Source organism: Bombus vancouverensis, chromosome 12 (genome assembly GCF_051014615.1).
Source record: "Bombus vancouverensis nearcticus chromosome 12, iyBomVanc1_principal, whole genome shotgun sequence".
Taxonomy (NCBI): Eukaryota; Metazoa; Arthropoda; class Insecta; order Hymenoptera; family Apidae; genus Bombus; species Bombus vancouverensis.
Window position 1 is genome coordinate 7,812,588 of NC_134922.1, and position 25,328 is coordinate 7,837,915.

A 25,328-nucleotide genomic window follows, 5' to 3' on the forward strand; every position below is an offset into this window, starting at 1 on the left:
GTAGGGAATCTTGATCGCTGCTTGGTATGCAGACTAGTTTGAGCAAACATTAAAATTTCGTCGAACCGGTCAAAAATTTGGCCGCTTAGGGCTGTTTGCCTGGCAGATCAGCATAAGAATCTGTCGTTCGTGCATCTTCTACTCCTTTCTTCCTTCTGTCTCTATTATACTGCTTGAAACGGTGCCTAAATGCTGACTCATAATTTATGGAGTTGGTACAGCCGATGTAATGAAATTCTTCTCTCGAGGAACATAATTCAGTCATTCATCGAAAAATGGTGACGCCTGTAATAAAAAATAATCATGCGTCAGATCGAATAATAAATTCATTCGCGGTTTCTTAGAAGCGCGCATTATGCGTTATTAGTAGTTTGCGGATGTTTGTATTTCACACTTTCACGAACGTAATTAAAGAAATGGAATCTAAGTGGAAACTTGTTTCATCACCTGTATATCGTAATAAGCGATCTACATCAAACATTTTATAGATTTACGTACGTTTTAATCTTTCTTCCAATTATCATAATTATTAATTATCGTTTCAAAAATGCATAGAAATCCACAGTCCAGTTATTAGCTTCGTTTAAATCTACACCACAATCAAGTAGTTCTTCATCCCCCTATTTCCCTATATAAATACATGTGTCGTAGCTTTTGTACGAGTATTTTTTTTTTTTTTTTAATTCGTACGAGTAATTTTTACGATATTCTTGGAAACGTGTACCGCGATAAAATGACAAGGAACTGATCACTCGAGCGAATATCAACAGTACGAAACACAGTCGGATCACTTTGGTAGGAAACCCCTTTCGAAAAGCGTTCTTTCCCCCGGAAAGGCTGTCGTCCTTTGTCCGATTTCAACCGTCGAAAAAGACACGAACCCGGTGTAACTCGCACGTAACGATCATGAATCGTCGAGCAGAAGAACAAAGGAATAACACACGAAGAATCGAGAAAGAAGAGAAGAAACGCGAGGAGCGCAAGACGTCTCGATCGCATGGCACTTAATGGCCAGCTGGTAATTGAATTTGCAACCGTGCAGGGAGCTCGATCTTGCACGTTCCTTTGTACGGCTCTTGCACTCTTGCACCGGCCCCTGCTCGAGTAGACATTCCGTTTAAGAAGGTTTGCCCGAGAGAGAGGCAGACACGACGAGCAGGCTACGTGTCTTGTCTCGATTCGATCTTCGTCGTTCGGGTCAAGCCGTTTGCATTTACTACCAGCTCTCGCCGTTCGAGTCGCGTTTCGATCGGCCAGAATCGTCATCCGGACTCGAGTTATTCCTTCCATCTCATCGTCGGTGGTGCTGGTCGACTAGAACAACCGCTCCGGTATTAATTACGCGGCCGAATCATCAGCTCCGTGCCTCTTCGTCGATCGAGATTGCGAGCTTAAATTGATTAACGACTCGCGACTGGATATACCGACGGAGATTGTCTCGGTTCACTCGGGAGTTGAGCAGAATTGTCGAGTTAGGGGATGCAGCTGATATTGTTTGCACGAATATGCCAGCGAAGCTTGCAAGGATTTCAAGGAAATCAAGGATTTCCTTCGCTCTTTCAGATTCTTCTCGCAGAGTTTTAATTGTTCGTGGCGAGGAGTGTCTGTATGGTTTCGTTGTAGGCTTTCAAGAAATTATTCTGAAAATATTCCGAGACGCTTGTCAAGGTGTTGTCTACATCGCACAGCCAAACGTCTAAGGGTTTTCCAGGAGAAATACAAATTCATTTCGAGGAAATCGTTATCTGTGTAGGAAGATGCGTATTGACGAACGTTGTGTTAGGAGAATCAATCAAATACGGATTTCTGTATTTATCTTCCTTATATATTAGCAGCAATATCAGTGTATGTGTACTAGTGGTATTAGAAAGAAATATATTAACGATATTGTCTCACCGAACTACTCGTACATGTAAAAAAATTCATTTCACGCTCGTGCACGTTCAGCGAGGGTTGTAATTATTTTCTTTGATCGAAAACATGGATTTTAGACGAACCATCCTTGAAATTGGAGAATTAAATATTCTTTCGCAATTTAATGAATTTATACCGTTTGTGACGTACACTTTTGTTAATTTTTGCATCGCTCGTTCATTAACCACGAGCTTTTGTATTCATATCTGACATGAAAAATATGCATATCAAAGAGGATAGCGATATAACTTGTGTATATATATATATTTCTATCTTAAATGATAATTTGTCGATGAGGATTAGAAATTTTCTGAAATGGAAATCGTACGGAATGTTCTATTTATATGTAAAATTTCAAACCCTGATCCACAAATTGTCATTCAAGATAGAAATAGAAACTGTTAAACATTTCTCCAATGTCCAATAGTAACCAGACTACGAATATTTATGCAAATTCACAACCTTCTAAGTAGAATGAAAGAAATGGAATAGAACTAAAAATCTGAAACCTGGATAGAGGATTATAATAGGTATGATAATTTGAATACCTTATTGCTATGAACAGCATTCTATGTATTTTCGAACCTTCAAATTTTCCCTCCCCCCTTGTGGACGAATAAAAATCCGCAGTCTAACAATCGACGCAATAATTTGATAACTTTCACTATAAAGTATCGACCATTTCCGATAAATCCAATTCTAAATCTAAATTATCAATAGCCAGGCCTGCCTTTCATCCATTTCTTTCTACCATAAATCGCGGCGTTTAACAACGAAAAATACACTGCGACTTCCTCCCACTCCTGCAACTAATAAAACCGAGAAGTGCAACAGAAAAAGGAAGAAGGGTGAAAAATATTCCCAATAGATTCCGATTTATTCGAACAATTCGAAGCCATCGTTGGCGATGAGTTATTCTACGCGAGCTGGCTGCTGGGGTGGGGGATTGGAGCTGCGGGTTGGGGGGAGGGGGGAGAAAGGGCGCCCTGCTCGGCGTCGCGGCGTCAGTGAGCAGCGAGCTCTCGTCGCGTGAACATTATCTTGCTACGGGTCTCCCGAAAACACTGCTGCCACGTGCTTGCTCGCGCCGCGTTGCTTTCACCCGATTATAGTTCGCGCGAATCAAAGTTCCGGGCATCGAATCGTTACCGCGCCGAAACATCGTGAACAGGTGCATCGACGCGTCCACCGAGTCGCGTGCTGCAGTGATCCCTGGAAAAACCGGATCCAACCTTTCGTCCAAGTTTACGAATCGAGCCGAATTTACATCGAATCACGGTTCGTACTCGCTTTCTTTTTCGGTATATTCGTTTCTTTCGATTTTCCTATCTGTCTTGCTAATATGATCAAGCGTCAGTCTTGTTTCTCGTGTTGTTGCATTGGCGCGATTAAATTGCGCGCATTTATTGCTAATTGGAGGTTTTACGAGCGCGAGTTAAGAAGGAGTCCGAGGAGAGATTGGTATTTTGTTATTATTTAATAATCGTCGTTTAGTCGTAATTAATGGTAATGAAGATTGATAAAGTAATATAGAAGCGCACACAATGAATATAAAGCTCAAAGTTGATATCCGTATACATTACGCGTCTTTCACCACCACGTATGTCATGTGCTGCAGGTTATATATCGTAGATTATATTTTCATTCGTTGCTGTCGCGAAATACAATTTTATTCTCTGAAAGATTCGAAACGTTCGGTCGCTACTGTAATTTGTAAAGGTACGTAAAATATTCAAAGTACAACAGTCGACGTATGCACAGCTCCAGGAATATTTTACATATCTTTGAAAATTTATACGTATTCGTGCATTAAAATGTCCACAAACATGTAAACATTCTCAGTGTCTATGCGGTTTACGTCAACGTAGAACGTTCAAGTAAAACAAACAAGAAAAAAAGTAAACACTTGGCGTTATTGCGCTCTGTTACGATGAACGATGATCGTTAAGTGGAACAATATAAATACCGACCTGGAGTGTTTTCATTTTTTGCGTTGGTTCATTGTTACGATTGTTCGAGAAGTAATATTCGTGATAACGCTTATCTGAGCGATAATCTGAGTGAAAATAATAGGCGGTCGCGTGTCCGTTTGTGCCAGTAGTTTCATGACTTTTCCTCTAGTCTCGATCGAGATCGATGTTTGCTTCTACCTGTTTATCGTTTCGTGTTAATTCACGATCGTTTTCTGCGCGCTAGCTTTGGAAGTTATTCGTGACGTAACAGTTTCACGGGCTCTTATTAGTCCGATAACACGATGGATTACATAAATCTGCGAAATGTCCACTAACGATGTTCGTAACGAGCGTTCAAGAAGCGGCGATTTGTAAGGAAAACAAATTTCAAACGTAATTTGAAACAACCTTGATACCGGGCGCCTTTTATCTCGTTTATCTTGTACATCATTTACGAATATTTCCGTTCGTTGCAATCGGATGTCTGGAACAGCGCAATAGACAGGTGTTTCCATGAAAGGGACATTAGATCGGCCAGAAGCTGCTCGCGGTTTCTCGGTGCAAGAGCTGCCGGCAATTATAGCGTGCATTTAGTTCTAACACATTAATTGGACTCGCAGGTTTGAGAAAGAAAAATACTACATATTATTCTTACATTATATGTTCGTTAGATACTAATTTGAACAATTTATAGCAAGATTTAAGAAATCATAATCCTAGGATTATGTATTTTTATATAGATTTATTGAGTAACAGATGCACATTGTAGTTGTAACAAAGTAATCGGAGCTACAGAGTTGTTTCAGCAAGCAAAAGACTGTATGTATAGTGAATTTTCGTTAGATACTAATGTGGGAAATTCGTAATGGAATTTAAAGAAAAGCTCAAGTGTCATGTACAATGTCTTTATGTAACACGTAGATGTATCTGTATACTATGATTGGGAAAAATATTAGCTTGTCGAAGAGTTTGCTGTGAAACGTGAGAAAAATTTACAGACGATAGATAGCCATTTTATTAAACAGTCGATGTTGCTACTCTGTTTCCTTTGCTTTCTGTCTTTCTCAGCGATGAATAATTTCAAGTGGATTTTGCAGGGTTGTAATTTGGTTTTTGCCATTTAAAAAGGTCTTGTGAAGACTGGCGTATGATGTGATAGATATATGTACGTATGCTGTATATGATAAACGAGACAGGTAGAATTCTAACATTTTTTTTTTTTTTTTTTTGTGTGATCTTCGTTGATATACGAGGCTTTTAACGGCGCCTTGTTTAATCTAGAACTAATTTAGAGTTTTCCTCGTTAACATTCAGCCGGAGGTACTTGGTTGTTTCAGAAGAAGTTTGTAATAAAATAATAATAATTATGTTCCTGAAAATGCTACGAACTTTCGAAACAAGCTAATAATTGTTGCGTGCGTTCTGTTCCGAACTTTACCAATGTAATCACGATAGTCCGTGTCTCATTACAGTGCTAATGAAATTTCAAAATGTTTCGCGTAACATACGTAAAATAACGTTGCACGTTCTTGCCGTATCAAATCCCTAAATCTTTTTCTCTATAAATATCTTTATGTGTACGAACGCAAAAGTAACACTTAGACAAATATGGAGACTATGATCAGCGAAACTTCTCATTTTCATCGGGAAGCGGCATGAAAATTTGTCACGTTGCACCAATATCATCTTTGTAATTTAATGTTCCAGTTAAACGTGCATTGTTCCATATTCCTATGAAATTGTATAAATATTGTCTTAACGATCACACCCTTTCAACCTAACAGTTTCTCTTCGCTCTCGGTTATGTCATTAAAATTCTCCTCTGTAATCATAAGTTACCATTAAAATCAGAAATATACTCGTCACGTATTTCTCCTTTGATCTTCGTATATCATAGACAATACTTTACAATGTTTGAAATATATTTCACAAGCATTTTAAAACCGAGATTCGGCAAATTTATGAATCCTTAAGACTTTCATACGTTTCATATGTTACAGCCTAACGTTTAAATATATTTTCACGTGGCGGTCGTACGCTCTTATGTAATTCGAATGTATTTGACAAATTCAACCTTTTGGCAAGGAAAATACCTTGCTGCATAATTCCCGCAAGAAATTATAGAGTAGCCTTATTCGTTGATTCGATAGTTCTCGTGCTAACATTGTCGTAAAGTAACGGAGCGCTTGGTTGCGTAATGACGGTAATTTTCACAGCATTTGCGTGATGATAAGACAAGACGTTGCCGAGATGCGCTCGGACGTTTCAGAAATAGAGACAACAGACAACTAACGTGCTTGCGTTCCACTAGAATCTTCGGAAACGATGCGTTACGATGCGCACGTTAACGAAGGTCCTGCGAAACCTTCTCCTGGACCACGAGGAACAAGACGAACAGGTCTCGAGTTTCGGAAAAGTATCTCGTCGGTAAATCGAACCTCGTAAATCGTCGAATCTCTCTCTGGCGAGAACTTTTTGACCGGTCGCGTTGTAAACGAGCTGATTTACGCTACTTTTTTAACTCCGTGCTCCGAATGCTTCTTTACACCCTACACTTTCGCAACTTCCCACCCCCTGCGTCCCTCGATATTTTTTTTTTTTATTACACGATATTTTATTTAGACGATGGTATTTCTTTTAATTGGAACGTTGGATGCAAAGTTTCAGCTAATCTGAAAATTTTATCGTAAGACACTTGCTTGAAACGATGATACTTCTTTTAAGTGGGATATCGGACGTGAAGTTGTGGGGGCTAGTCGAATTGGACAATTTTCCAACTTTACTTTTTTAAAAAATGGTATTTTTTTAAATTCGATGGTTGAGTGAAGTTTGGGGTAGTTGGATCCAAGTATTGGCTTGGTACGAGAGTAATATCGTTTCGTTGATCATAAGAAACCGCTGGCTGAATTTCTAAGTTGTTGTTTAATTGCAAAAGTGATTTATATAGTAATATAAACGAAACTTATTAAAAGAGAGAAAGTGGTTTCCCTGAAATCTAATAATTTACAATTCATAAATTCTTTTCAATTACAAAGTCCTATAAAAGTCAATATTCTCATTGGCATTCTGCTGAATTATTTATGTAAATCTCCGATCGAGACATTTAGCAAGGAACAGACGAGCGTAATTTTTATAACGAGATAACAATGTTCATTAAATAATAATTTGTATTCGATAATATTTGTATTCTCATGAAATTCATTAAATATGCTTATACTCTGTTCATTTCTACAATCATATTTATATCTAACGATCGTACGCGTTGATATCTGATTTAAAGATTAAAAAAGGATGTATGGAATTCGAATTTGTCATAAATAATCACGCGAGTAATTTGAGATGATTTATCTCTTTCAAAAATCTTGATTACATTCCCAGCAATCCAATGCCACATTCCACCGGTGTAAGAGCTTAATATAGAAACTTAATATCAATTTTTCTAAAGATCGCGCGATTGGATGGGTGTCCGGTTTCCATATAGTGAAATGCAACGTGAAACAGCTTCGTCATTCGCTCGTAGCCACGTATAGTCAGTTGCATAATGACGCGATTAACGTCAGATGGTGGCGCGCACCATTGTAAGAGTTCGTGAAAGTCGCATCTCTGCTCTAGCACGCGACTATTCTATCTGGTGGAAAAGTGAAAAGTTCTAAAGGTCGCATTAGCTCGGGTTATTTAGTCGAGCGTTGTTTAAATGCTAGCCATTGAACCATTATCTTGCACGAGTTATCGGAAAAACGTTTTCCTCGCCATGCTTCGAACCTTCGAACAGCTTTCGATCTGACTGGAAGAACCTGCGTTTGAAAATACCACTTGCTAACACTTGCTGGTCAATTAAAATTTTATGAAACTTCTTTCTATAAAATGGCTATGATGCAGATGTTAATTTAGAAAATTCTATTCTGCCAACGAAGTTATATAAAATAATGTAAATGCCACCGAGGAAATCTACCGTTTATTTATTTTGCTCTATTATTCTATGATATAGTAATTATTCTATAACGTTGAATAGCTGGTATATCATTATATTTATAGTTATTGTTATATTATCATATATATCGTACGTATTGTTTGTTTAATTGCTGCGTATATTAACGTCATATAAACTAACGTCGTGTATAGTAATGAAAATACTAATACTGTTACTATGCAATTAATGTCTTACGTAACGTGTGTTGACATGTTGTGTAAATGGTTGTCAACACATGTTATGTAAACTAACATTATATATTTAATTATCTCTACTATCCTATGGCACACAATATATCAACCAGTTAGCTGTTTTCGACGAGTATACTCGTCATGCGCGAAAAAAAGATAAAATAGTCATTTCGTTCCAATTTAGTTCTATGTTTTAACAGCCACGAATACTCTGTGTTTGACGAGTATACTCGTCGTCGCTTACCTTTTACGAAACATTTTAGGTACGCACTCGTCAAAAAGGTCGCAACAACCAACTGGTTAAGCATTCTAATATTTTCTAACATTTCAGTAATCGTAAAAACTTCGCGAGAAACAGTATTCTCACACATAAAATGATTTTCCATATATTCAAGATCATTCTCGTCTTCTTTTTCAGGAAGGAAATGCGGTGAACGTTCGTGAAAATCGGAATAAAAGGAAACGCTTGAAAACGAGCTCGTCTGGTAGAAGTCCCGATCTTCGAACGATCGACGTCTTCCGTGATCGAATAATCTACGTGACTGGCCACGTGACTGCCGCTCTGCAAACAGGTACGTGAATGAACATTCTCTCTGGTTTTTCTTTTTACTTGTTGTTGTTGTCGTCGTCGTTGGTATTTTACGAAGTTTTACGAAGAGAGAAGAACGACGTTTCGCGCGATAAAAGTGAAAGCAACGCAGCGGGCAACCGTGAATTTGACCGATCGATTGGTTTTTGCAATTTGTCGCGCTCGATGGTTTTCATTCTTTCCTTTTTTTTTTTTTTCTTTCTGTCCGAGTGATTTTGCTTCTAATTCGTCGAATCTCCTTTTTTGCCACGATTCGATGCTTCACGATGATCGAGATACCTGCGAGGAGCATCGAATCGGATTCTAGTTCGATTAACTTTTTGATTCGAGGCTTTGTTGTTTCTGTAACAAATTGCCATGGATTTGTCACGATTAATATGACTTAACACGTTCGTCTGATTGTTTGACAAGTTGATTTCGATCGCCATTGAAAAGTTAACGTGGCAAACAATTTCCAGTGCCAATAGGCGAAGATGTTCGATAGAAACAAGCGTATTTGTATTAATTTTATCACACGAATTCTATGGATTTTCGACGTTTAGTATCTTCAGGTTTGATTTGGGCAGAGAATGGACTATAGAAAACTTATTGGATTAATTTGTTTGTTAATGTTTGTTCGTATATTACGTTTTGATCTTTTTAAATCATTAATTCGCTCTTGCAGTCAATCTTTTACCATCTTCCTATCGCATATAACCTTAGTATTATTATACTAGAATAATCAATCCTTAATGTGTATTTAAATATACTCTTAGATGACTATAATTAAAGTAGTATAACGATAACGTGAAATAGGTACTGTATAAATAAGTACAGTAATTTTTCTAAAAACTCATATGTACGTAATTTTGAGTAATTGTAAAAAAGAGGAAAGAAACTGAACTTCGTCGTTCTAATGTTAGAAGCTAAAATAAATTACTCGCGAATTTTTAACTCTTTTCATCGTGTCTCGCATAGAATTTACATTATCTCTTACTAAAAAAAAAGAAAAAAATATCAGTTCATTCTTTATTTTTTCCTTTTCTTACAATCTCATCGTCTACCATCTCAATTTCAGAAGATTAAATCAATTTTAATTTCACGTAAATACATAAAAATGCCTAGTCTACTTATGATATTTAACGAACGTATTGAAGATAGAGGCAATTTTTCTAATGGCTGCTTCAAGCTCGATGTCAAGTTAGAACGATCAAAGATAATCGACGCTCGAGAGAGAGTTTAACTTGGTTTCATTAGACCCCTTTGTCGTTCGAATGGCGCATCACGAACAGTCGACGATTATTCGCCACGTTAATTACCAGCCATTAACAAGTTTCAAGTACAGCCAGCAAATCAAGGTCTTTCGTTCTACTTCGCTCAATTTCCCTCCCACCTTTCTTTTTATCATCCTTCCTCTCTTTATTTTGTCCAACGTTCTTCTTTTCACACGTTTCGTACCGTTTCGTACACGTGTCTTCGATGTTCGATAAATTGGATTTGCAGCGACCACTTATCCAGCCCACCTGTCGAACTCTCACCTTGAATGTTTCACACTTTGCGAAATTGACGTTGCTCTTCATCTTTTTTCTTCTTTTCCGCTTTTTTTTTCGTTTTTCGTGAAACGATTCTATCGATCATCCGTATTTCCATTAAGCTTAAACATGTATTTTGCAGATTGTATTTCATATGTTGTCGCACGTGTACCCTCTTTTCCGTTCGAAACTTATTTACTTTACCTTTGTTTCCTTCTAACAGGTTAGCAGTTTTTGACGAATATACTCGTCACGAAGAAATAACAATATTTTCTGTTACGACGAGTATACTCGTCATCGCTTACTTTTGACGACACGTTCAGACACACACCTTTCCAAGAGGTCGCAACAGCTGACTGGTTAATCGATTTAAACATTCGATGAAACACTTGACGATCCGAGGCTGCTTTCGTATATTGCACGATCAATTTGAACATCGAGCACGTTCGTGCTATGTAGACACGCGTACAAGATCGTAAGGTATTTTTATCATCGATCTGTTTGTTCTAATGGTTGAAGTAAGCAACGATACATACGCGGTATTTTGGGATAGGACAGTCATTCGTTAATCCTCCTGCTACGAAGCTTCACAAATCATCGAAGCTTTTTCTAGGTTCGCAGATATTTGTGTGAATTATATACGTTAATGATTGTACAATAGTTTTACTCAAACATACGAAGCTAATTATGTTTCGAACTTCGGAGAGGCATGTAATTATTAAGAGCTTAAGAAACAATTTCGCTCAAGAAGACGAAATTAATTACGCTTGGAATGTTAGTGAGAGAAAAATGTGATTGTTAAAGGGCTGAAGGAATGATCCATTTACAGAAACAAGGTTAATTATTTTGTTAGTCGAAGCTTTGCATGTTAGAAAAAGAAAATCGCGATTATTAACCAGCTGCTGTTGCGACGTGTTCGAAAAGTAAGCGATGACGAGTATACTCGTCAAGCAGAGAGTATACGTGGCTCTTACAGTATAGAATTAAGTTGTAATGAAACGACTGTTTTAGTTTTGTATTCTATTACTGTCAGGGCTTTTTATAACACAAAATATTGTCATTACCTCGTGACGAGTATACTCGTCAAAAACGGCTAACTGTTTAATGGGTTGAAGGAACAATCCACTTAATAAAACAGGATGGATCTTATTTTGAAGCGCAGAAAGGGGAAAATATGGATATCAGGGGGTCGAAGAAACAATTCACTTAAAGAAACAATATTGATCGTGTTTCGAGGCGTAGATAGAGAAAAATGTGATTATTAAGGGATCGAAGAGACAATCCACTTAAAGAAACAAGATAAATTGTGCTTCCAGTGTTCTTGGGAGAAAAAAATGTAATTACCAAGGGATTGAAAAATACGATCCGTTTAAATAAACAAAATCGACGATGCTTTGAAGCTCACGAGGAGAAAAATTGTGATTATTAAAGCGTCAAAGAAACGATCTACTCATAGAAACAAGATAAATCATGTTTTGAATGTTAGAAAGAGAGAAACGTAGTTATCATGGGATTGAAATTACAGTTCACTGGAGAAACAAAATTGATGGTGTTTTGAAGAGTAGATCAAGGAAAATGTAACTACAGACGAAGCATTTATCAGAGTTTGGTAAATTACAAGGAGCAGATACGAAGAAGTTTTATTGTGATTCCATAGTTTTATCATCGTTACAGGCTGCTGACGCCACCGTGAGCGTGTATCTTCTTTTCTCTATTTTCCTCTAGCATTTTCTTTAATCTCGCTACCCCCAGCGCGGCCACGCGTATCGTCTTTATTATCGCAATATCGGGAAATTTCTTTGGACCGACGATAATCGAAGCGACACGCTCCGAGTAAAATTTTTATCGTCCCTACCCTCGTCGCTTGCCTCTACCAGAATCTGTTAACGCGTTCTGCAGATCGCGCGAAAATTTTACCGACGTTCGACGTTTCGTTGTCAGTCACCTCTTGTTACACTTACGATCGTTTTTTTCCTATTTCCTGTCCTTTCCTTTCTTTTTCTTATCGCTCGTCGCTGAACAAAATTCTTGCAGGTTTGCCAAACACCTGTAACGACTAAAAAGTAATCGCGAAGAGTTGGAATTGTTAGAAGACAAAACGATGGATTTTACACACCTTTTTGCTTTCGAAATTGTTAATAGTATGCGTTAGAAATAAATTATCAATCAGTTAGCTGTTGCGACCTCTTTGAAAACTTTGAAAAATCTGCACCTTAAATGCACTTTACACGATGACGAGTATACTCGTGAAAGCAGCTACTGGTTAAAATCGGTTGATCGATAAAATTGATCGAGCTTCTCGGAACATATATCGATTAACTATACTTTTCATCGATACTTTTTATTTCGATTCTTGAGAATATCAATGGTGTTGTACTTGTATAGCGAAATTAAGTATAGAAATAAATGTACCGAAGAAAATTCTCAATTTCAAGTAAGTTCAATGATGACCAGAAGATGACGTTAGAAAAGATCTTTATGTTTTTAAAACAAACTCTCTTCTACTTTTCAGCTTATCATTTTGATCGATGTAGCTTCTGAAATGAAAATGTAATTTTATACGTAACTTTATACAGCTATTCGTTTTCGTTATATCGCTTTAATTAGAGTCATTTTATTGGACAGATTGTTTGGACAATATATTACGAGATCGTAATTCTAGTGTCGAGCCAACCTTACGTTTCGACTTGCAATTAGTACAAGCGTTGTATATATCAACGCGTTCTCTGACAAATTTTTGGCCGCGTTACCGAACATTAGAACCAGAGAAGAAGCAGAGAGAATTAACGTTTCGAGTACACTTGCAAATTTCTTACGATAAGTTCGACCTTAACAATTTCGATACAGCTCTACGGCGCAAAATCGAATATTTTGTTTCGATAAGAAAATGAGTTATGTGTGTTGGAAAATTACCGATAAGAATAACGCAAGACACATTTTATTTTTAAATTAACGAAGTACAAATATCAAGGTAAATGTAAAAATTCTCCAACTCCTTTTGCGCCTTGTTTTTCAACTATCGTTTTCGTCAAACGTTTTCGTCGAATATTTCCATCGTTGTTCATCGTTTCTTCGTTAGTCTAACCATTCGAGAAGAAGAATAACGTTAAACGTGCTTGAAATTCAATACTTAGTTTAGTGAGAAATCTTCAGACTCCAGTAAACGTTTGTTTCGTCGAATGAGAAAAAGTAAATTAATGAAAAGGAAAGAAGACGAATCGTTAGATAATTTGAGAATAAAAATTCGGTGATCGTATCTCGGTAAATTAAAGGAAGATCCGTTACGTGGTATTGAATATTCGCCGGTGGATGCACGTGTTCAGCGTATTCGTCTCAATATCGACGGCGTGGGTAGACGAGATAAAGTACAATCAAGAGGATACGTGTCTTACGGGGTCGAAAGTGAGACATATTGCTCCTCTTACATAAACGTAATCGAGACGTAAATACGTGTGTCGCTGATGCAATCGTGCAAACGTGCAAACACGCTCGTAAAGTCGGCTGACAACTTTTTTTCAATCAGTTGTTCGTCCACTGTCATTACACTTTTATCACCGGATACTTTTAATAAAAAGTTATCTGTCATTGGCAACGAGCAGACTGCCAGCATCTATGCAAATTCATAAATTTACGAAGTCGAGCGAAAAGAATAGAACGGAATCTAAGCGGGATTTTCTTTCCCTCGTTAAATATTACAATAGACGCTGAAGTTGGGGTATTGTGCGGATACTTGCGCCTTTAAATTTCCCATAATTCCCGTAATTCCCATAAATGCACAGAGATCCGCGTTCTAACAACAAGATACGTCTCGATTCAAAGTTTATCATTTAGATGGCAAACAAACAACGCTACTTAGTAACGTAACGACTTATATTTTCTAATGTAATAGATTTCCTAATGCTACGCTTAATACATTATGCATGCGAATGTATTCATGCTATTACGTATGAAGAGTCGACGTAAGCAAATGGATAGGACGTCTGTCACAAATGAACATCGTTTTCTAATCTTCCCGTGCTATTTCGAATTTTTAGTGTTATTCGCATTTGTCACGTTTCTTTCTTTCTTTTTTTCTTTTTTTTTTTTTTTGTTTATATTTAGGGTATTGCAAAATTAAAGTACCATAGAAATTGTGCTGTACAATGGAAGAAACAAGCAATTTCGTGTAGCACTGGAACGATAATTAACGTATTGCGGTATAATGAATATACCTACGTATAATGAAGCAATTAAACCTTCAACTGAAACGTCGTTTATTGAAAAAAAATACGATTTCGTCGTGACACAATGTAAATGGAGGTTTGAAGAAATCCTGGAATCGAACTCGGCAATTACGACGTACGAATACTTGTACGATTATTTAAAAAAAAAAAAAAAGAAACAAAAAACAAATGCCAGCGATGTAACAGCGATTTTTCGGCTTACAAAGATATTTTTTTGACTGGCAGGAATTTTTCCAAGGAAAAACCGGCAAATTTTTTCCTCCGGAAAAACGTGAAAAATGCGAAAAACACAACGTTCAAAAATTCGATCAATCTGTACGAAGAATTTGAAAATTCCAAGAATTTCCTCTGGAATATTTCACAAAGGTAGAAATATTTGAACGTTGAGAGAGAGAGGGAGGGAGAGAGAGAGAGGGCTGGCTCCGTGGGAACGGTTGGATGATCGAGGGAACAGTTTCGCCAGCGAGCAAAGTTGCTCTGTTATTCTTCTTATCACAACGAGCCGGCCACTGCTTAGTCTCCCTTTCCGTTTTCCTTCCATCTTCGTCGCCAAGTTTATCCACCGCCGGTCGCATATTTCGGCAGTTGCAGATGTATTAAGGCTGTTCATCTCAATATTGGAAAACTTGCCCGAATAAATGAAGTTCTGGCGCGAAACAGGAATTCTCTCGTCAAATTGCGAGTAGCTGAGGGCAGAGTTTCTTTCCACGCCGAAACTTCTTCGCTATCGTTTCTTCTCCTCCTTTCTTTCCCTTTCTTTCCTTTTTTTCTTTCGCTTTCCTTTTTTTCTTCCTCAACGCGTGACCCCGGTATTTCGATGAATTCACCGGCTAACAATCCCACTGTGCACTCTGCTTTGTCCTCCTTCGGCTTCCTCCTTCGCCGAGATAAAAATCTGATCGAGGAAACGTGTTCCCATTCGCGAATTAATTGCGAAACGCGTCTCTTTGCAACGCGTCTCTGTGGTAATCCATTTGGAAAATGTATTCCCATCTGCAGATCTTCGTATTAGTCGTTTGTTGCGAGTCGGTTCATTTTGATTTCGTTGGTTTAGCCAGTCGCCTGTTTTTGACGAGTATACTCGTCGTGAAGGAACGAGAACCTTGTCAGTAATAGAACTCGACAACGGAACAGTCGTTTCGTTGCAACTTGATTCTGTATTATAACAGTAACACGTACTCTCTGTTTCACGAGTATACTCGTCATCGTTTAATTTTTCCCACATATTTTAGCTACACAAAGTTTCAAAGTTTTCGAAGAGGTCGCAACAACCAACTGGTTAAACGTGGTTTATTTGTAGTATAGTTTTAAGTATCGTACTGTTACATCAGTACAGGTACGTAATTGAATATTTTCTCGTTCCTTCGTCAGTATCAGACTGCGGATCTTTATGCCACTGTGGTGAATTTAAAGATGCAAAGATTCAGAGGATGCATTGATACACGAAGATTATATTAAAAGTATAAAATGCGCAAAGTGGTGCGCTGGTTATAACTTTGAGCAGGCGAAACAAGTTACATTACATATAACAAGTTACAAACAAATTGCATAAAACTTCACAGTTTAACAATAGTTATATATATATCTAACTGTATCAAAAATGACAAAAATGTCTCGTAATGTATACAACAAGCGCGTATATAACATTAACCATATTGCAACAAGTGTATTAGTATAACAAGTATAACTGCGGCATTTAATTTCAAAAATTCCTTACGGAGCGCGCAGGTGAAATGAAGCAACGGCGAGTATACACGTCGAACGCGTTGCAAATGCTGCCACTATAAATTTTACGAAAGAACTAAAAGTAAAGTTTATTCGATAAGAAATTAACCATTCGTTATTAAAAATTCAGTTGATTTCAGTGTGGTATTTCTCGAAGCAAGGTACCACATAAAGTGACACTTCGCAGGTCGAGCACCAGTAACGTGACTCCTTACGGATTCCATTTTTTCAGTAGACTGCACATGATCGAAGTGGATTTGCTTTTGATGGTATAGCTGGTATAAAGTTACATAAACTGGTATAAAACAAAACAATTCAGGGAATAGCCGACATACGCAGCAAAGAGAATAATCAAACAATCGAACGATTTTTTATAAAATACGTAATAGGTTTACTGGAAGTATAAAGGAAACATACCGCTAAATGTCATTTATGTTAGTTTTTACTGAAATTGTGAGTTCTTGTAGTAAATGGTAATTTTGTATTTCACACGACAAGTATATACACCAGCCTCGGTGAAATAAAGTTTTCGATCGACGTATATACACGTCGAACGCAGTTAACTGATTAATACGCAACAAGCATATACATTGATTATTTTATACAAAGTTGAAAATTCAATTGCCAGAGGTCTACCCTCTAATTCTTAGGCGACTGGAACAAGCGTTACTAAACTTTTTTTTTTGCCGGCGTGGCGGACAAAAAGGAAGTTGCGAGAAGTTGCTAAACTTCCGTGGACGACCACGGCGGTTTAAATCAATTCGAAAAGTTTTCGCCCGACGTCGAAAGAAATTTACAGAGCTTCCGGACGTGGGCTCAAAAAATTCTCGAGTCGCGCGTGCAGACGCGAAAATACCGCACCGCCACGGGGAAAACAAGCGAGATTAATATCCATTCTACGTAGAAAAATTCCGTCGAAATTTCTTTTGCATTCTCCGCGTTGAATACGACAATTTTCTTACTCGTCTTATTTTTTTTCCAAAGAAAAAAAAAAGAGAAGAAGAAAAATAGAGAAGGAAATACAAAACCATACGCGATAAGGCAAGCGATTCTGTTCCGTAATGAAACTTATATCTTTCCCGTTTCCCTCGGCGAGATGGGAAAAGGAAGGGATGCGCGATAATCTAAGAATTTGTTTCTTCGTTCGCTCCACCCCCACCTAAATTGTTGCGCGTTGCTTTTTAATGGCTGGAAAACCGGCGAAACTTTTTCCATGCGCACACGAGCCGCGATTTATTAGGCGATGAACGGTTTAATAAGATTCAGATAAAAAGAGGCTTATGAGATGTCTGGCTAGTTGCACGAGGAATCCGCGCCTCTCGTCGCCTCCTTTTTACGTTTCTTCTTTTCTTCCTGTTCGTATCGCTTTCTACGTGGATTACATACGGAAGTCGGCTTTATTAACATTGCTGCCAGGTGGACGAGATAAGAGTTAATCGGTGGAACGTGGCTTTATCCACGCCGAACGGAGACGCAACTAGTTATCCAGATAGACGTTACATTGTCACGTAAAGCAGCCCTTGATCCTCCTGCTCTTTTTTCAATCATGCGTCCTTCCAATGGTTGAACCTTGGAATTATCAGCTAAAATGTCAGCTAATTTGTCTTGTAATTTAATTTAATTATTTCATCGATTGAACAGTCTTCAGCATAGAAAGAGAGGCAAGCTTAGAATAATTAGCTATTAGTAATTATTTAATGGATTGAACAATTCTTAGGATAGAGAATTACATAAATACAGCGTAATGTTACGATAAATAGAAAATAAGTCTGACGCGTAATACTAAATAGTAAATTATTTAACAAACGATAATCTTCTCGTGGATATGCGCTGTATAGGAAAAAATGTATAGGCGTTTCTCGGTCTGGATTGTTCTTCCATGTTCTTACATCAACTCCATTAGATTTCACTGAATTTTGTATTGTATCGTAGTACAGCGAAGGTGAAAGAGAAGCGAAGAATGTCGAGAGGAAACCGCGTTTGTGAAGGTAATTTTGCTTCGTGTAAAATTAATGTCTTGCAACTCGTTTTTAACCCTCGCACTACCGACGCGCAGTCCTGTAATGGATCATTCTGGATCCAGATGCTGGATCCACTCCTCGTTCTTGTAGCACTTTTGTACGTGGAGGTTGTCCGCTTTCGTAGTCCATTATTTTCAATTTTAATAATGTTTTCTTCTTCTGTTTTTTTTGAAAGACGTACAGAAATAGAAATCGATATCCTTTTACATTATTTTTCAGCGAATCATAGATACGAATATATCAGGAGCGAAATACAAATAAACAATATTTATCCCGCACAGTTGCAACGTGACGTGGTCGTGAAATTGAAATAAATATTAGATTGTTTCTTTGTTAGATTGAAAAGTTTCTTTCGTTTTTTTAATCTTATATACGCGACATTTTTCATTTAATATTATTTCATTGAACTATGTATGATCCATTTTGTAGCAATAAAATATAACTCGATAAAATAATATAAAACAAAAAGTGTTGTGCATCTGTTTATTATTTCCTCATAGAACGAAAGAAACTTTTGGGACGACCTAACGCAATGATTTTTGGTAAATATCGCATCCCGCCGAGATAAACCCGACACGGTCGCCCGAGGGATGAGGAAATATCAAATATTTATTACTCGATAAATAATTTCAGACTTATTTCTCCCGTAAATTAATCGGCGAATCAATCGGTCGAGTCTAAAGGGGATACGAAACAAAATGGATAAAAAATATTTTTTGCACAGTTAAAGGGTTAATCGAACCGGTTACGGGTTGAAAGAGAATTCTCGATGAACCATCCTCGATTCGCTACGCGAGAAACAATCTCGGTGTTGAAACGGAAAGCGCAACTTCATTTGCCGCCGGGGTCAAGGGTTGAGAAACTCTCGAGGAAATGGTTTTCAGGGAACATCGACGACGACCACGGGCAAAATAAATTTATTTAGCTTTACCACTCGGAGGGAAATAACGCCCGCTGTGTCTACCACGTATTCTCCTCGCACGATTATATCGTCGAGTGCCGCGTGTATCTCCATTCGCCGAGGATAACAACACCCTGTTCGATCGTATCTTTAGTTGTCCGCTCATGCGGCTGATATTAAGACGAACGGTCGTGGGAAACGAAAGAAAGACAAGAATCGCGTTTAAAAAACATTACGAATGAAGCGAAACGGCGTGTAATGAATTCAAGACGCGTGGCAAGTTGATGGAAATTCGTGTAATAGACAGAAACACACACAGATTTCTATAGACACTGAAGTTTACTTCGCCTATTTTACGTAAGATCAATTGCATCAGCCTGTTATTTCAAACACTTGCTGTCTTTTCTGGCCAAATCATCGAAAATAAAATAATAATCTGAAATAATTGTTACTACATATGATCGTTCTACGGATTTTTGAATCTTATTGCATCGAGCTTTTGGATGAAAATGCGACGATTCTAACGATCCGGCACTTAGCCACATGACGTTCCATTGCGAAACTTCGAACTAACTTTTGGACAGTTAGCGAGTATATCATAGTCGTTAGTTATCATAGTCGTTAAATAAAATACTAGTTTCAAGATTATTTTGTTCGTTCATTTTTATGATTCGATTAACCAGTCAACTGCGTTTGACGAGTATACTCGTCGTCGCTCGAACCTCATGAGAAGACTAAATGCCGCTGTTAACTGGTTCAAATAAAACGGAAGGATTGTACAAAAATAGGGAGAAGGAAAGTAGTGAAAGTAGTTAACACATGTTTGTCAGCTGTTGTTCGAGATAACGTTTCACAGAGTTTGATCGTGATTGCATTTCTAATCCCAAGATGTTAAAATGTTGAGCAAATTGATCCTCGGCAAGCCAACACCGATATCTGAAGATTAAATTTGATAAAAATTATCAAGTCGCCGCAGAAACGGCGTTGTTTCCTAATCGCGGGAACAGTCTCACCGTCAACATTCGAACTCCTACAAAGATATAAAACTTTCCGTGTAATATTTTTTCGCGATTAGAAGATTAAACGCAGACGCTGCTATCAGAATCTCCGGGCCTTCCGAGAAATTCGGCTGGAAATGCAGTAGTGACACGGTATTAACAAGATGATTCAAAGCTTGTGTCGCATTAAGTCGCGAGTGGATTCGTAAATCTTAGGAACTGCCGGCGAGCGAGCCAGTAGATAACGAGGCAAATATTCCAAATACCGGAGACGCGTAATTTAATCTTCGTAGATTCGGGCAGCACAAAGTCTGGAGCGCGGAACGCATTCCCGACAGACATTTTCGCTGTTGCTTTTAAAGAGCACCGTGGAACCAGCTGCTCCGGCCGAACGATGTTCTTGCGAAAAAAAAGAAGAGTTTGTTTAGGAACTGGATAACTCGAAACGGAGCAGGTGAATTTCATACAATTCCGCGTCCGCCACGTGTAATTGTATAGAGCAGGAAATTGTATACACAGGCGAATTAAGCAGATGTTGGGTAGTTTGCTTTGAAGGATTCATTAAATGCGAAAGACTGTCTGAATGAAAGGCAAACGCCGAGCGACGAATAGAATTATTGGCGTAAGACAGATGTTTCTATAAAAGATTAGGTAACTTTGTGAAATTTCTAATTTTTTTGGCAACTGTTTTGGCAAAATGCAACTTCCGTGTCTTGAGTTTAAACGTGTCGCACGTTACGATGATTGCAGATGTTTGTGCTAATTTATCTTTTCAGGAACGTAATTGGGGAAGAAAGTTTAAACAGAGATTTGTTGCGCGTTTTAAATAATAGGTCGCATATTTAATTTACATCGTCACGATTCATCGAGATATATACGTAGTCATAGTTGACTATAATTCAACATAATTGTATAATAACACCGAGTTCCATTTTGATCGGCTACCAGCATCATTCGGAAGTACATTTTGAAGCACTAAACTCTCAAATAACTATATTTTCAAGCTTCGAGAAACTCTTCAGCTGATTCGATTGGCAATTAGGAAATTAAATAAATAATCGTAAGAACAATTAATGTATATGTCTCTCGAATCTCGTAATTTATCATTTGTTAAAAAGAAAAAATGATAACGCATTTGCTCGTTGAATACATTAAGCGACACGCGTATCTATGCGTATATTAGCGATATCCTTTTAACCAATTAGCTGTTTTTGACGAGTATACTCGTCATGAAGAAACGGCGATATTTTGTGTTAACACGAGTATGCGATAGATAATATATGATATAGAAAGTAAGCGATGACGAGTATACTCGTCATGACACAAAATGTTGCTCTTTCTTTACGACGAGTATACTCGTCATGACACAAAATATTGCCCTTTCTTTACGACGAGTATACTCGTCATGACACAAAATGTTGCCCTTTCTTTACGACGAGTATACTCGTCGTTGCTTACTTTTTGCGATACGTGTTAGGTGCACGCTTTTATAACTTTTGCAACAGTTAACTGGTTAAACGATCATATTTTCTACATAATCACACATCGTTTTAGAAGAAAATCTGATTGCCAATATTTTCGTTTGTCGCTGTATATGCATCAAAAGACCATTTCGAATTGCCTCGTTCGGCAGTTGTTCGATCAAGTCTGTTGATTTTGGTTTCTGCAATTCTGTTTGGACAGATCCTAGCTCGCCACTGTCTTTTCCGTGCTGCTTGTTGACTTGTTTTATCTTATCTCGTTGAGGATGCTTAAACTTAATTCCGACACGATGATGCCTCGATGGCAATAAAATTGTGCGTGAACGTCGATCGACCGTGTTTTATCGGTCTGGCTTTATCAGCTTGGCTGGCAAGAAACTCGTTACCTTTTTCTCGATTACCTTTCACTTCGTCGTCGGATCGGAAAATCTCGTTCGCCTCTCGAAACTGTCGCTAAAAGCTGTGTAACCTGGTTACTCGGCGGCAGAAGGAAAAGGAATATCGTTCAAGTCGAACGACACCGCCCAAACGATCACAAATTTTCCTGTTTCTCCCCTGTCAAAGCGTTTGGTGAGACGCGACTCGTCCCGTATCTTTCGCTCGCGATAATTTTTTAATAACCATAATCTTCCTTATCTACGAACAAAGAAAATTGTAATTCGTGTCACAGTTTCTACGATTCAATCGGGAACTTGGAAGCTAACGATCAGGCTGTGAATCTTTCCGCATTTATGGGATATTTAAAGATACTAAACTGCACAGAATAACGCACATAATACGAAAAAAAATGGATAAAACGTGGAAAGTACGATGCTCGTTGATAACATTTAGTGGGTAAGCCAGTTATCTGCTTTGGTTCCATTTTATTGCTATTTGTGAAAATATGAATTTGCATAAACATTTATATTACATTATATAGGTAATAATCAATGCTATATAAAGATAATAATGAAACCACTTTTTAACATATTAATAACAGTGTTTAATTAATAATCTGGAAGATATACAATTCGAACAGAATCATTATTTTATAATTATTATGATATACATAATATTTTATAGCCGTATGAATTAGTTTCTTCAATTGACGAGTAGAAAAAATGACGACGTTAGAAAATATCGTTTTTAAAATTCTTATTATTATTTCCTATTATTTATATCATCTTCTCGCGATGAATCAGCCTACCAGAGGCAACCTTTTTCTCGAAAATTGCATATTAATCGCGTACTAGCGTAACGAAACCGAGAAGTCGAAAAATCGTGTCGATTAGAATCAACATGGTCTAACATATAACACTCCATTTACCTGTTGGAAACCGAAAAACGATAAAGTTTTACACGCACGCCTGTTATTTCCCCTGGTGACTAATCAGCGAAAAGTAAATCGTTGTACCGCAGGTCTTTTAAAAAGAAAAGGATCAGAAAGATTTCGAAGGATCGCCGGACTTTACGACTCTACTCCTAATTACTTTCTATTAAAATTCACATAAAAATATACGAGGGCGAATGGAACGACAAAGAAATTTACGATTCGCTGGCGGCACGCAACTTCCATCCGCCGGGCCAATGAAATTTTAAGGCCAGACACGAAATTAATTAAACGACACTGCGTACGACAGTGTACGCACGGCACCAATCAAAAAATTTCCCCGCTGTAATACGGTGTGTCCATGTTCCATGCGACAAGTGATCGATGACACCCTGAGCAACGGTACTTCCGCAATTTCTGATTCTTATCAGTATCTACCTAACGATTCTGAATGAGCTTGGACACATTGATTTATTCTCAGAACGTAGAATTCGCAAAGCGACCTCATGCAAATTTTACACGGCCCACTGAAAACCTAGAAAATCTTATTATTTAACGGCGATTACTCGGAGATTAATTTTACTTTATTTAGTTAGTATCCTTCGTTACAAAGCATGTGTGTGTGTGTGTGTGTATGACATAACAGGTTCGTAACGAAGTCACCGGAAAATAAAAGCAGTAGAAGCCATCGAATTTGTATCGAATATCGGCAAGTGTCTTAATGCTTGCGGCAAGCGGTATATCTGGAACAAATTTGAAGAGTTTCAGCTTAGACCAGCGCTTCTTAAAGTTTCTCCATTCGCGACCCAATTTTTCCCGAATGAATTTTACGCAACCCTGGTTACATGCATAAAGAGCTGCAGAAAATAAATATGTACAAGTAAAACATTAATCGGTGATAAATCAGAGAAGTTTCGGTTTAAATTAATCTTTGTCAATCAATGTTTTATAATTTTATCACCTATTTCCAGTAACAAATTTGCATATTGTTTAGACAGTAATTGATTGTTTGCTTCTGAATATTCGATATAACGGGATATCATCCGACCTTTTTCGGAGTTAGTCGATGTTGTTCTGATTTTACAGTCGTCAATGATGGAAAACGTCATTTCGTAGCGGACGTGCGATATTGATCATTGTAAGCGTGTTTTAAGCCAATTTTAAGAGATCGTTGGAAATTTTATTCTAATTCCGAGAAAAAATCCATTTTAACGACTTTTTAAAAAATTGCTGTTTTATACATAAGTCGATTCGTGATCCTTCAGCCAGTTAGCTGTTGCGACCTCTTTGAAAAGCGACGACGAGTATACTCGTCAAAAACAACTGACTGATTAATGACAGATGATGGATGTTTCTTTATTTCACCGGTCTCTGTCAGTTGTAGAAATTTTCACGACACCATAATTCCTTTACGCGATTCCATACGGGCTTCGAGAAACCCTAATTTTAGCCAAACGAGTTTTGTATCACGAGGAATTCTAAAAATAAATCTTACCATTGGACGAGCTTCATTGACAAATTTCCGGTTTCAACTGTGACATGGTACGAGTCAGACAGAAATAAAACTGATAATTTCCGTTACAATGAATTATTCAATTCTCGAATAGCCACGCGCTAATTATATTCCCTGTTAATCTTCTCTATTTTCCATCAAATTTGCTCGATTCAGCAATCTAATTCATCGACATGAAAAAATTACAGAAAGCCACAGCAGATTGAAAGATAGCGAGCAGAAACCATAATGTAATTTTCTCATTTCCATTCAATTCTTTCGCTGTCCTCGTCTGTACATCTGCACAGTATGTTTTTTCCTCGTTCCAAGTGTTTCTTTATATCGTCGTCTCGAAAAGCTTGTAAGCGGTCGTAAATCGAAGAACGGTCGGTTAAATAGCTTTTGTCTAATACTCGCCGCTAGTTGCAACACAGCACAGCGAAACGGTATTCTCGTTGAAATCCAAGCGCGATAATAAAACAGCTTGTTTGCCAGTCGCAGCTTCCGATGTATCTTACTATTTTATGCAGTGACGAGTCGTGCCGTATTCGGCCCAGTCGTTCATGAAAATAGTCGGTTTGAGTCATGAAATCGGCGATCGTCACGAGTGGCTTGGATTCCACTTTTGCAACAAACGATGCGCCGTTCTTGGCACGTATCGCGTGAATGTTTAACAAGGATAAGTATTATCGCGGCGCGCCTTGGTTTTTCCATCCAAACCGTCGATAAAACTGCCTCGTGAAACATGCATTGTTTCTTTGGATAATTAGAGAAATTTTTACAGAAATAATTAGCAAACGTGCTGTTAACTCAATTTAATTAGGAAATAATCATTTCGATATTTTTACTATTTATATATTTACTGTCAACTTTGTACTTTATATTTTATATGTTAACCTTAATTATATTTTATTATTCTTTTTATTATTTATTATATACATTATTATTAACTTAAATTTTAATTGTTCGTATTGTATTTAGAAAATTGTAACTCGAACATGTTCCCGTGTATTTTCGTATTTTTCAATTATTCTCTGTCGCGTATCCTATA

At 37.6% G+C, this 25,328-nt stretch overlaps 1 protein-coding gene across 3 annotated transcripts in view; it reads left to right on the forward strand.

Moving 5' to 3' along the window:
• Positions 1–25,328, forward strand: part of LOC117155148 (coiled-coil domain-containing protein 137) — a 97,750-nt gene that overhangs the window by 17,900 nt on the left and 54,522 nt on the right. For all 3 annotated transcript variants that reach the window (XR_013059707.1, XR_013059709.1, XR_013059708.1), the window contains exon 5: positions 8,446–8,599. The gene's annotated coding sequence lies outside the window, so the exon portion shown is untranslated. The remainder of the gene's footprint in view (positions 1–8,445; positions 8,600–25,328) is intronic.